The sequence below is a fragment of the Peromyscus maniculatus genome, chromosome 8 (genome assembly GCF_049852395.1).
Source record: "Peromyscus maniculatus bairdii isolate BWxNUB_F1_BW_parent chromosome 8, HU_Pman_BW_mat_3.1, whole genome shotgun sequence".
Classification (NCBI taxonomy): domain Eukaryota; kingdom Metazoa; phylum Chordata; class Mammalia; order Rodentia; family Cricetidae; genus Peromyscus; species Peromyscus maniculatus.
In genome coordinates, this window is record NC_134859.1 from 69,612,010 (window position 1) to 69,624,011 (window position 12,002).

The 12,002-nt window shown below is 44.1% G+C and overlaps 1 pseudogene; it reads right to left on the bottom strand.

The window, feature by feature from the left end:
- Positions 1-955: 955 nt before the first annotated feature.
- LOC143267079 (E3 ubiquitin-protein ligase RBBP6-like) lies at positions 956-11,331 on the bottom strand (annotated as a pseudogene).
- Between the last annotated feature and the right edge of the window lie 671 nt (positions 11,332-12,002).

The window sequence follows — 12,002 nt, forward strand, 5'->3', positions numbered from 1 at the left end:
CCTTCTTTATTTTTAAAGATGTATTAGTTTATTACTTTCCCTGTAAGATAGCTCTGGGTTTAAAGGTGCCTGCCACCAAGCCTAAGACGTGAGTTCCATCCTTCTTTGGGACTTACATGGTAGAAACATATAACTTCTGTTACAAGTTGTCCTCTGAACTCTACAGCACATGTCATGATGCCTAACCCTACACAAAATAAAAATTTTAAATATAATTTTTAAAAGGTTGAATTTTTAATTTGTGTATGTATGTGTTTGCCTGCATGGGTTTGTGTGTACCATTTTATGCAGAAACCCCTGGGGGCCAGAAGAGTGCATCAGATTCCCTGGAACTGGACTTAGAGATGGTTGTGAGACATCCAGTGGGTGCTGGAACCGAACCCAGGTCCTCTGTGAAAGCAGCAAGCACTGCTCACCACCCTCTAGCTCCTGGTCACTGTCTGATGGGCACTTCACTTCTTTTGTTTGTGTGTGTGAGACAAGGTCTCATTTAGCCCGTGCCAGCCTCCAAATAACTATAGCCAAGGATGGGCTAGAAGTCCTCATCCTCCTGCCTCCACTTCTGGAGTACAAGTTCAAGGTCAACTGTAACTCGAATTCTAGTTGCTTTTAATATTAAAAACCCAGAGCTAGATCAGAGTAAATGCTGAAAGGTCAGAGAGACAAAGGAGCAAGTCACAGCCACCTCTCACCTTGCCAATTCCTCAGCTGAAAGGGGGAGATCCTATTTCTATGAATACTCAGACTCACTGGACTGAGATGCTGTCTCCACCCACCTTATATTTTTTTTCTCCAGCTCTCTAGAGCTGGGGTTAATGGTATGAGCCACCAACACTGCCTAGCTCTATTTCTCTTTTAGACTGGTTTATTCTCATATAGCCCAGGGTGCCTCAAAACTCAGGCAAGCTTTATTTCTTAGAGTACAAATAAAATGTCACATTTTTGCTTTTTTTGTCTAATACAAAAATAATTTATTTAGAACTAATATAAGAATATATACAGACTTTGCTTCTTCACGTAACCATTTGGTATCATAGGGGGCTTTATGATCCTGAGGCTTTTTGTCTCTGGGGGAACTAGAATTACTTTTTGTGGACTCTGACCCTTCGTTAGGCAAATCTCTTTCTTTCTTTGGCTCACATTTCTGTCCAAATGTGGAATGTTTGCTCCAAGAGTGAGAGCCCTTCCTTCTTGCTAACTCATTTCTCCCATCTCTCTGCTCTGAACAGAAATACTCTCTGCTGTCACAGTCCATTTTCTTCTCTCTACTGGGAGTGAAGACTTCATTGGAAGAATCATGAAGGGATCATGCTTAGCTGAGGTCCTAGGCTCTTTGGAAGTCTGAGACAGATTCTTAGAATATCCCGGTTCACTTAGACAGTCCTCGGTGCTCTCCTTCTCTGGCAAGGTGCTGCTCTTCCTCTTGTCAGAGATTTCCATTTCTACCACTGTCTTTGGTTCTCTCCTTCTCACTGGACACAGAGATTTTTGAGCTTCTAACCTCATGGCTCACCTTTTTTGTTGAGCTTCTGAATCTTTTCTGTCTGCTCTTTTTTTCTCAGTGTACTTGACTATACATGATGGCCTAGTAGTAATCTATTTTATAATATATAAACTGTGTATAGGTTGTGTGGATTTCACATCTTGTTCTTCAGAACTGAAGTCATTTTAATCCCATTCGAACTGAGGAACCTGGATAATTATAACATTGTTGCTGGAGGGCTTCTCTCCAGCTTCCACCAAGCCCCACAGTCCCACAATCCACATATAAAATAATCACTCAGACGCTTATAATACTTATAAACTGTATGGCCGTGGCAGGCTTCTTGCTAACTGTACTTTTATCTTAAATTAACCCATTTTTATAAATCTATACCTTGCCACGTGGCTGGTGGCTTACCGGCGTCTTTATATGCTGCTTGTGCTGGCGGGGGCTGCAGTGTCTCTCCTCCTTCTTCCTGTTTCCCCAATTCTCCTTTCTCTTTGTCCCGCCTATACTTCCTGCCTGGTCACTGGCCATCAGTGTTTTATTTATATAGAGTGATATCCACAGCATAACATCTTCAGCAGGAGCTGTATTATCATCGTTATACTCCTCCTCCATAGTTATTTTTTTTTTCATCACAGGCAATTTATTTTGTTCTATTCATTCACAGTTAATACAGAAAATACTTGGAAACATTTCCATAGAATGTTTGACACAGAAATCATCAAATAGAAGTATACAATGTTGACAGGAGGCAGTACATTTATAATTTATAACCCCAAATATATTTATAAATTAGAAATGGAAAGATCTACAAATGAAATTATGAAGGTTCACCAAAGTCATTTAATCTGTCAGTTTCTCATTCATTTTTTGTCTTAATAATATTCTATTGTATGAATAAGCCACATTTTATTTCTCTCCAGTATTTGATAGCTATTTGAGTTGTTTTAACTTTTTTACTATTAGCAACACACTGCTGTAAACTTTCATGTACATGTTTCATAGGTGCACATTTTCAGTAGTTTGAGGATTTATTCCTAAGGGTAGAATTGTTGAGTAACAGAGTAACAGTGTTTTGCATTTTGACCAACCACCAAACTGTTTTGCCAAAGTGGCACACCATTTTACAATCTCACCAAATCCTTGTTTTTAAGGCTCTGATTTTTGTTCAAAAGCATTCAATCATTCTGTCAGACCAAACCAGGAAAAGTAAGCTATAGTTCAGAGCTGTTCTATTCCATTTACTATGCAAAGCCATTCTTGGCATTTGCAACTCTCAGCCCTTTTGAGTATTCTTGCAGTATTCACCTTTTCCTCCACCACTTTTTTTTTCTTCTTTCTTTCTGGTTTATTTCTATCTATTACAAATGTATAAAAAATCCTCTATCAACGCTGCTGTTAGCAGCAGAACCTTGAGAAATATACCTTTGGTTTGCCTCAGAAAAGGAACACATATTGCACTGTAAAGTTTATAAAATTGGCGCAAAACATTGTGATAATGTTACAATACCAGTTTTAAGAGTTCAGTGACTAATGGGGAGCCGATGGGATACATGCAGAACTGTGAAAGCGATCTCACTTAGCCAGCTGTACACGTAGACTGTAAATCTACATTCAGATCATTTCTGAACTAAGACTATCATCTCAGTTTATCTGTTGAGGTCAACCAGGAAACCCTAGAATATACCTTGATTTTTGCAAAAAACAAAATAGGGGGAGGGGTTTCTTCAGCATTTCAGTCCACGAGTAACAGCATCCTAACAGGCAAAGTGTTCTCTCACTGTCAACATAGAATGAACTGCTGCTGGAGGTCAACTTGGGTTTTAATTTGCATTAGCACTTACATGCATAGTAGTCCAAGTTGTTGACCTCATGACTTTAAAAAGTAACTCTAAAAAAGTAAAATGGCCCTTCTTGGAAGACTAAAGAAAGACATCCAGCCACAGTTGTAAAAAGTCTCATCAAAACAATATACCCTTTTATGAATTACGCCTCAATTAAAAAAAAAAAAAGGTAGCCCCAAATAAGAAGCAGCTCTGAAAAAGAAAATATAACTTAAGATATTTGAAAAATACTTGCAGCTTGATCTGCACTGACAATGATTGTTGAAGCCTAGAATTCAACATTTACAAATTCTCATTCACACACACAAAACACACTATTATCACACAACTTGTGTCTTGAGAGAATCTTCTGCTTTTTAAATCTTTGGCCTCCCAGTCAATCCCAAGTTCAACCAACTTTAACTAAAACTTCACTCAGAATTTCACCAAGCTTTTCACCCACACATTAATGCTTGTCGTATCTTTCATCAACTGTCAAAATCTGAAGCCTGCTCAGAGATCGCCAGGTAAAAGAAAATAAATGAAATACACAGAGGTTATTTCAAAACAGAACATAACCATCATCCAAAAAAAAAAAAATGTCACGATTCCCGATTGGGATCATCTTTTGTTTCCCACGTTGGACTATTTCACGCTCCGGCATTGGCCAAAGGGCACGAGAGCTGGTTCTGGAGCATACAGTTTCTCACACAGATGTCCCCAGAGGAACACCAGAGACAAAGTCACGTGAGGCCTCTCCCGTACAGAGACTGTCTCACAGGGGCAGTGAGGGAGAACACCCACTAGTTTGTGGAGATCCCTGAGAGAGTATGATTCTTAAAATCTGGACTTTACATAACTCACATCAGCCCTGTTCAGGTACTTACTGGAAGAAAGATTCAGCTGTTTGCCAGAACTCAGCACTCCACTCTAGATCTCTGCTGCCTTAGTCTCCGTCGCAGATTTCTGAGTTCTGGTAGTTACCTGGACCACTGAGGCATTGCCACAAGACTTCTTCTCTTTTGAAACATCCTTTTTCTCTAGATATTAGGATAGCTTCACCAGCTTGTTTCTTAGGTCCATTTGCTTGGAAAGCCTTTTCCCAGCCCTTTACTCGGAGGTAGTGTCTATCTTTGAAGTTAAGGTGTGTTTCTTGTATGCAGCAGATGGATGGGTTCTGTTTTCTTATCCATTCTGTTAGCCTATGTCTTTTTATAGATGAGTTGAGACTATTGATATTGATGGATATTAATGACCAGTGATTGTTAATTCCTGTTATTTTTTGTGGTTGTGTTGTGTTGTCCTTCTGTGGTGTATGTTGGTGTGGGATTATCTATTGCTTGATTTTTCATGGATGTGTTTAGCTTCTTTGGGTTGAATTTTCCCTTCTAGTGCTTTCTGTAGGGCTGGATTTGTAGACAGGTATTGATTAAATCTGGTTTTATCCTGGAATATTTTGTTTACTCCGCCTATGGTGATTAAGAGTTTTGCTGGGTATAATAGTCTGGGTTGGCATCCGTGGTCTCTTAGAGTCTGCATGAGATTTGTCCATGATCTTCTAGCTTTCATAGTCTCTATTGAGTAGTCTGGTGTTATTCTGATGGGTTTACCTTTATATGTTACTTGGTCTTTTTCCTTTGCGGCTCTTAATATTTTTTCTTTGTTCTGTGTGTTTAGTGTTTTAATTATTATGTGGCGAGGGGACTTTTTTTTTGGATCCAGCCTATTCGGTGTTCTGTAAGCTTCTTGTATCTTCATAGGTATTTCTTTCTTTAGGTTAGGAAAGTTTTCTTCTATGATTTTGTTGAATATATTTTCTGTGCCTTTGAGTTGGTATTCTTCTCCTTCTTCTATCCCTATTATTCTTAGGTTTGGTCTTTTCATGGTGTCCCAAATTTCCTGGACGTTTTGTGTTAGGACTTTTTTGTCTTTAGTGTTTTCTTTGACTGACAAATCTATTTTCTCTATCGTGTCTTCAGTATCAGCGATTCTCTGTTCCATCTCTTGCAATCGGTTGGTTATGCTTGTTTCTGCAGTTCCTGTTCGTTTTGTCAGAATTTCTATTTCCAGCATTCCCTCAGCATGTGTTTTCTTTATTGTCTCAAATTCATTTTTCAGATCTTGGAATGTTTCTTTCATCTGTTTAATTGCTTTTTCTTGGCTTGATTTGATTTCTTCCCATTTTTTGTTCGTTTTTTCTTCCATTTCTTTAAGGGAGTTTTTTATTTCCTCTTTAATGGAGTTTTTCATTTCCTCTTTAAGGGAAGTTTTTATTTCCTCTTTAAGAGAGTTTTTCATTTCCTCTTTAAGGAAAGTTTTTATTTCCTCTTTAAGGTAGTTTTTCATTTCCTCTTTAAGGAAAGTTTTTATTTCCTCGTTGAGGGAATGTTTTATTTCTTCTTTAAGGGCCTCTATCATCTTCTTAAAGTCATTTTTGGGGTTGATTTCTTCTGTTTCTTCTGTCATGGTATGTTTAGGTCTTGCAGGTGTAGAATCACTAGGTTCTGATGTTGCCATATAGGTCTTTATGTTATTGCCTGTATTTTTGCGCTGGCGTCTACTCATCTTTTCCTCTGTGAGGTGCAGGTGGTGTCTGTGTCTGAGAGTGCCTCTCTTGTTCTAATTTTTAGTCTTGGTTTAGTAGGGGTTCTTGGTTAAATTGGTGCTATTGGGCTGTTTCTTCAGGGACAGCTGATTTCAGTCGGTGAATTATATACTTATGATTCTGGTGATCTGGTTTAGTGGCTGGGTAGCGTCTTCTTCTGTGTTCCCAGGTCACGTTTTGTTCATTTGTCAACTCCTCAGCTGATCTTGTTTCTTCAGACTTCCAACTGTAGGCATCTGAATCCTCTCCCAGATGGGTTTCAGCTGAGCAGGGTTGTCTCACCTCCAAGTTGTTGGGTTTCACAGGATCAGCAGTTGGGCCCTGGGTTGTCCCCAGACAGAGTGCCCAGACTCGCCCTGGTTCCGACCCACGGAGATAGCCTCTTCCCCAGGTGTTGGGGCCAGGGGCGTCCCCGCTCCAAGCTGCCACAGGCCCACCTGTGTCCACTTGTCTCAACCGCCGGGCCTGTATGTCCCTGCCGGCTGCCACCGCGAGCCTACCTACCTCTGCTTGTCACTGCTGCCGGGGGCCCATCCACCTCTGCAGGCCGCCACCGGGCCTGTATGTCTCTGCCGGTTGGCGCTGGGCCTGTATGTCCCTGTTGGCTGCTGCCACTGGGCCCGTCCACCTCCGCAGGTCGCCGACCTGCGTCCTCCTGTCTCTGCCGCGTGGCCCGTCCACCTCTGTGGGCTGCCGCCGGGCCTGAATGTCTCTGTCGGCCGCCACCGCAGGGCCTGTCCACCTCCGTCTGCTTATTTCTGCCGCAGGGCCTGTCTACCTCTGTGGGCCGCCGCTGGGCCTGAATGTCTCTGCCAGCTGCCCCTGGGCCTGTCCACCCCCACGGGCCGCCACCACAGGCCTACCTGCGTCTGCTTGTCTCCGCCATCTTGAATGATGGATTCTTATCTTATCCTCCTCCATAGTTTTAACGGCTAGCCTCTTTGTATCTGTATTACTTCGGAGTTTCACACAGGACTGCCTCCAGTTGAGCTTGCTTGTACTGTTGTAATCCAAAAACGTAGAGCTGGAGCCTTCAGTCACAGCTACTTTCCCCTTGGCTTTCCCTTCACTTTTTCCTCTTTAATTTTGCTAAACTTTGACTGTACTTCTTCGGAGGGTTCATTTGAAGTAGATTATTTTCTGCACTTCCAATTTTTTTCCCAGTTTCTCTGTTGAGTTTGATCTTTTTGGCTGGGGCAGTTGATGATACAATCATGTCCTTTTCTGGGGTCCTTTCTAGTTTTTCAACATCACCTTCCATTTTCCACTTTGGTGACAGTTTCACTATTTCAGCTCCTTCTACTTCAGAAATTTTCATAGATGATGACTCAAAATTTTTATCTACATTCTTTTCTTCAGTTTTTTTTTTCTTTGCTTTTTCATGCTACCACGAAGATGATGTGTCTCGGGCTTCTTGACCTATTCATCCTTACTGGCTGGCTTTCCTAACTTCATGTCTTTGGAACAGTCCTTTTTCACCTTCTTGTCCTTGACTGGCTTTGACTCCTGAAGTCCTTCCCAGAATTAGAGTGGGTTTTTTGGGATTTCCAGTGATGTTGTCATTCTTCAGAGGATTTACAGAGTCAATTGTGGGAGCTTAGGCTATAATTTTTTAAGTTGGTGATCACACACTCAACTTCAGCTACAAAGGAGTTAGACACCAGGCTATAAGAGACTCTTTTTTAAAACAGAATTTTTGATATCTAACTCTACTGCTAGGATAAGCAAAGGGAAGAACTAAAGGCAGATGTGACGAATTAGGCACAATACCACTGTGGCAATGCTTTGCAAAATGTTAAATGGAAGAAGCAGCAGCCTGGGATATAAAGTTGACTGCAGACCCTGCCATATGTGTAAAATATCAAAAAGGAGTGGAAATAAGTAAAAATGAAAAGAAAACAAACAAACAAAACACTGGTGTCATGAGATGTTAAGGAGCTTTTTATTTTATTTTTTGTTCATAATTAGTACAATAATTATAAAAACACACCTAGCCCACTGGTTAATACAGTTCACACTCAAAACTAACAAAGTGACATTTTAACTCATGTGTTTGCCTTCTGTGTCATTGCTTAGCAAAATGTCAACCCCATGAGACCAATCTAGACATTGTGGAAAAAGGAAATCAAATTTGAACCTGAAAAGCTTGACCCCAAAGACACATTCAGATGCTAGTCTAAGTCTTGCCTTCAAGAGACACAGACTGAGAAAATGGTATCCAGGACATATCCTGCCATCACTCCCAATATAGCTACAAGGTCGGAGTTTTAGAGAGTCAGTCTTTGCAGCCCGCTCTTTGGCTTTTTCAAGTGGAGGGTCAGACCTAGGAGAGTTTTCACGGTCCCCATCCACCTACTCTTGGGGTCCTTTAGAAGGTTTGAAAACATTTTCCTTCTTGGCTGTAGCAGGCATGTCCCTTTCCCCTTTGGTCTTGTCACCCTGTCCTTTTGGTTTATCTTTTTCTCTCTTGTCCTTCTCAGACACTGCTTTGAAAGTGATGGATTCTGCCTCCGTCAGTTCATCCCCAACAGGCGTGTAGCATCGTCTCTCCTTGGGAGGACAAACGGCGTATCTGCCTTAGTGTCATCCACACCCAACAACTCCCTGGATTGGCTGGAAGTCTCTAACAGCTCAGAACTCAGGAAGCTCTCACTCTCCTCATGCTTTCCCCGGTTTCCGTTTTTCTCTTATGCTCGTGTCTTTATGGACTCCTGGGACGTCCCCACTCTCTTCCACTCTGGATTTTGTGTTACCTTTCGGATTGTGACTATCTCTCCTCCGTGGAAGGCTTTCCTGGATAGTTGCCGCCTCGATTTCTGTGTCTATGACGTTGTCCAGGAGCATAGTCTTCTCTGGGCCCTCTTGTGAAGGGTGAATTTCTGATATTAAGAGGTGAAAGTCTCTATGGAGAGAAGTCTTCTCTGGTAGCTGAGGGTCTGGCCTGTGCCCCCACAGCATACCCACGGTAGCACTTGTTGTACCATTATCGGTAGGCGTTTCCCCTCCCATTTCCCTGGGGTGTTCTTTCTCAAAGAGGTCTCTAAAGTGGACCCTCTGCCCTTACTAGGTTTTGATGTCATGGCGAGTGGACCTTCTCTGAGGAGATCTTGACCGTGAACGAGAACCTCTATATGGAGGGGACCTTGACCTAGATCCATGATATCCTCGAGAACTGGCCCCTGAACCGTGATGACGGCTCTCGCCTCTGCCTCTCCTGGGGTATCGAGGTGATGGCGAATAGAAGCCAGAGTGTGGGCGGCTGGAGGATCCAGAGGAAGAGCTTGACCTCGTGGAGCCAGATCTTGACTTTGAGGAAGAAGCGTATGAACTTCTTGAATCTGATGAACCAGTACAGGGAGATTTAGACCTGGAAAAGGAGTGCCCTGGCTTCCTCTGAATCTTTTCATGCCCCGTCAACGCCTTAAGAAAACCATTGGTAAACTCGTCTAGCCTGGACTTTTTCTTCTCCTCTTCCCTCAGTCGTCGTTGCTCTCTATAGAATTCTTCCCTGGACAAAAGCCGGGTTGGTGTTGTAGGCATGGTGTTTGGGTGAGCAGTCTGCACTCCTGACGACCACACCCAAGGTTTCCATACAGTGGCAGGAGCTGGTGGAAACCCTGCAGGGGGGACACTGTCTCCTGAAGGCTGGGGCTGGTCAGGAGGGAAGCCAGGAGAGAAGTGTGGGGGAGGTACACCTGGAGGAACAGGCACAGAGACTGGAGTTCCTGGGAGGGATGGGCCTTGAGGCCTCTGGGATCTTTGGCTGTGCTGTGGCCCACGCTCTGTGCTCCTGTGACGACTTCCTTCCCCTCTTCTGACTTGCTGCGGTGGAGAAACCAGGTGGCCAAGCTGGTTGAAATGTCCCCAGCCTGGTGGTGGTCCACCACCTGGAAGAGCGGCACTTTTTCTTGCCGGACCAGTTGTGGGGACCCACTGTCCCTGCAATGAGGACTGTGCCAACCGAGACGCAGTTCCAAGGACAGGCACCTCGTGACCCTTTTCCTGAGTAAGAGCCCCAGTGGCAACTGAGGAGGCTCCCTTAGAATGCTCTGGTTCCAGCGCTGCGGCTGGTAATACTTTATCACCCGAATCCCGGAAAGGGCCGTCTGACTTTTCCGAATGGACTGGGATAGACACTGTCGCAGTCAAATCCGGTACCGGTACCGGAGCTGGGGCAGAAGATGGACTTCCAGGCACAGAGGGTGCCAAGGGAGCCGGACTTGAAGTTAACGAAGATACAGAGGGAGCTGGGAGAGCTGAGGAAGACGTCACTGGGATCCTCAGAGGATCCAGCTGTCTCCGTTCCAGAGTTCGCGCCAGAGGCTGGGGGCTCCTCTGAAGGAGCGGTCTTGGTGGTGGTATTGGGGGTGGGGGTGGAGGGAACTGTTGCCGAGGTCCTTTGGTACAGCCAGTTCCATTTTCGAAGTTACTAACAGCCTGTCGTAAACACTTGTTGGCAGTTAAAGCATCCGGAGAAACATGGTTCTGATGACATGTTGGACATGTATGTTCATCTGATTCCAGGAGTGCTGTCCTAATGCATTCATCACAGTAACTGTTTCCACAGCAGGGAATGATAACAGCATCCACCATGATGTCCTTGCACATGAGGCACAGGAGCTCCTCCGGGATAGGTGTTTTTTTTCTTCTTCTTCTGAAGATGACAACGACGAAGACGACAAGGACGGTTTCTCTGGGAAGAAAGGTGGCTTCTCGTTCTTCCCGATCGCATAGGCCTCTGCATCTAGGGTCGGTATTGCGTATTTTCCAGAGTTGGTGAGCATCGCACCCTTCGTGTTAGGATCTTTCACCTCAGTCAGAAAACTGGTGGGAATTCCAGTGCTTCTTCTGATTCTCCGGCCAGATTCGAGGTTCTTATCCCCGTTTGTTGGGCAACTCTTAATATGATGACCAGGGACACCACAACGAAAACAGGTATAAGATGGAGGTGGTGGACCCAGAGGTTTCTTCACGGAACTGACTGGGTCGTATTCTCGGCCACATTGCCACATCATCGCTTTGATTTTATCTTCCTCCGAAGCATTGGCTTCAGCCAGATTGGCAGTCTCTGTAAGCTGGGCCAGAGAAATGGATGCACAAGAGTCATCGGTTGCCTGTGTGGTTCCCATCACTGGTCCAGTTCCACTTAGAGCGTGTGTCTTCCTTGCCGACTTAACGCCTCCACTAGGAATTCTTCTGACAATCACAGATGAGTTCTTAGGAATTGGCGCATCGTCATCTGTATATTCTTCTTGTGTCTCTGCGTCGAAGATCCGCAGGTCGCTATTGGCAGCTTTCAGCTTTTCTCTGCCCATAATCTGCTTCTTTAAGTCGCAGAGGGAGATTTGGAGCCCATCAAAGATGATCATGTCGTAGTTGAGTTTAGAGGAAAATTTATAGTGCACACAGGGCATGCTGGCAGAGGATTCTGTGGGCTAGGCCCCGCTCAGAGCCCTGATGTTTGCAGCTGGGTCTCAAGTAGACCCCGGGACCTTGATTGAACTCGTCTTCAAAGATGCTGCCTCAGAATAGAGCTAGCTCTTGGGGTAGAGCGTGAGACTCTTATGTCGGGGTCCTGGCTTCTTGCCCCACACTGGGCACCAGCTGTAGCACCAGTTCTAAATGGTTTGAACAGTAAAACCCCCCTGAGCCAGATACCACAGACGCCAAATGCCAAAGGTTCAGAGAGTCCAAGGGGCAACCCACAGCCAACTCTCACCTATCTTTTCTAGTCCTCAGCTGAAAGGGTGAGATCCTGTCGCTAGGAATCCTCAGACTGAATGAGCTGAGATCCGGTCTCCATCTGCCTTATATACCTGTCTCCACCTCCCTGGTGCTGGGATTAAGGTTGTGGTCCAACCCCACCCTGATCTTTTACAGTCTTGGATTAGAGTTATATGCCAAAATTCCTTGGCCTCAATGCTGAACTTGTGACTGGATCAGCCCTCTGAACTTCAGTCATTGTTTTTTGTTTGAGGCACAAACAAAATATCACCACAGTCACTTTCAGCTACATAGGAGTTAGAGACCAGGCAACATGAGACTCTATTAAAAAAAAACAAATTAAAAAAGAAGCATCAATATT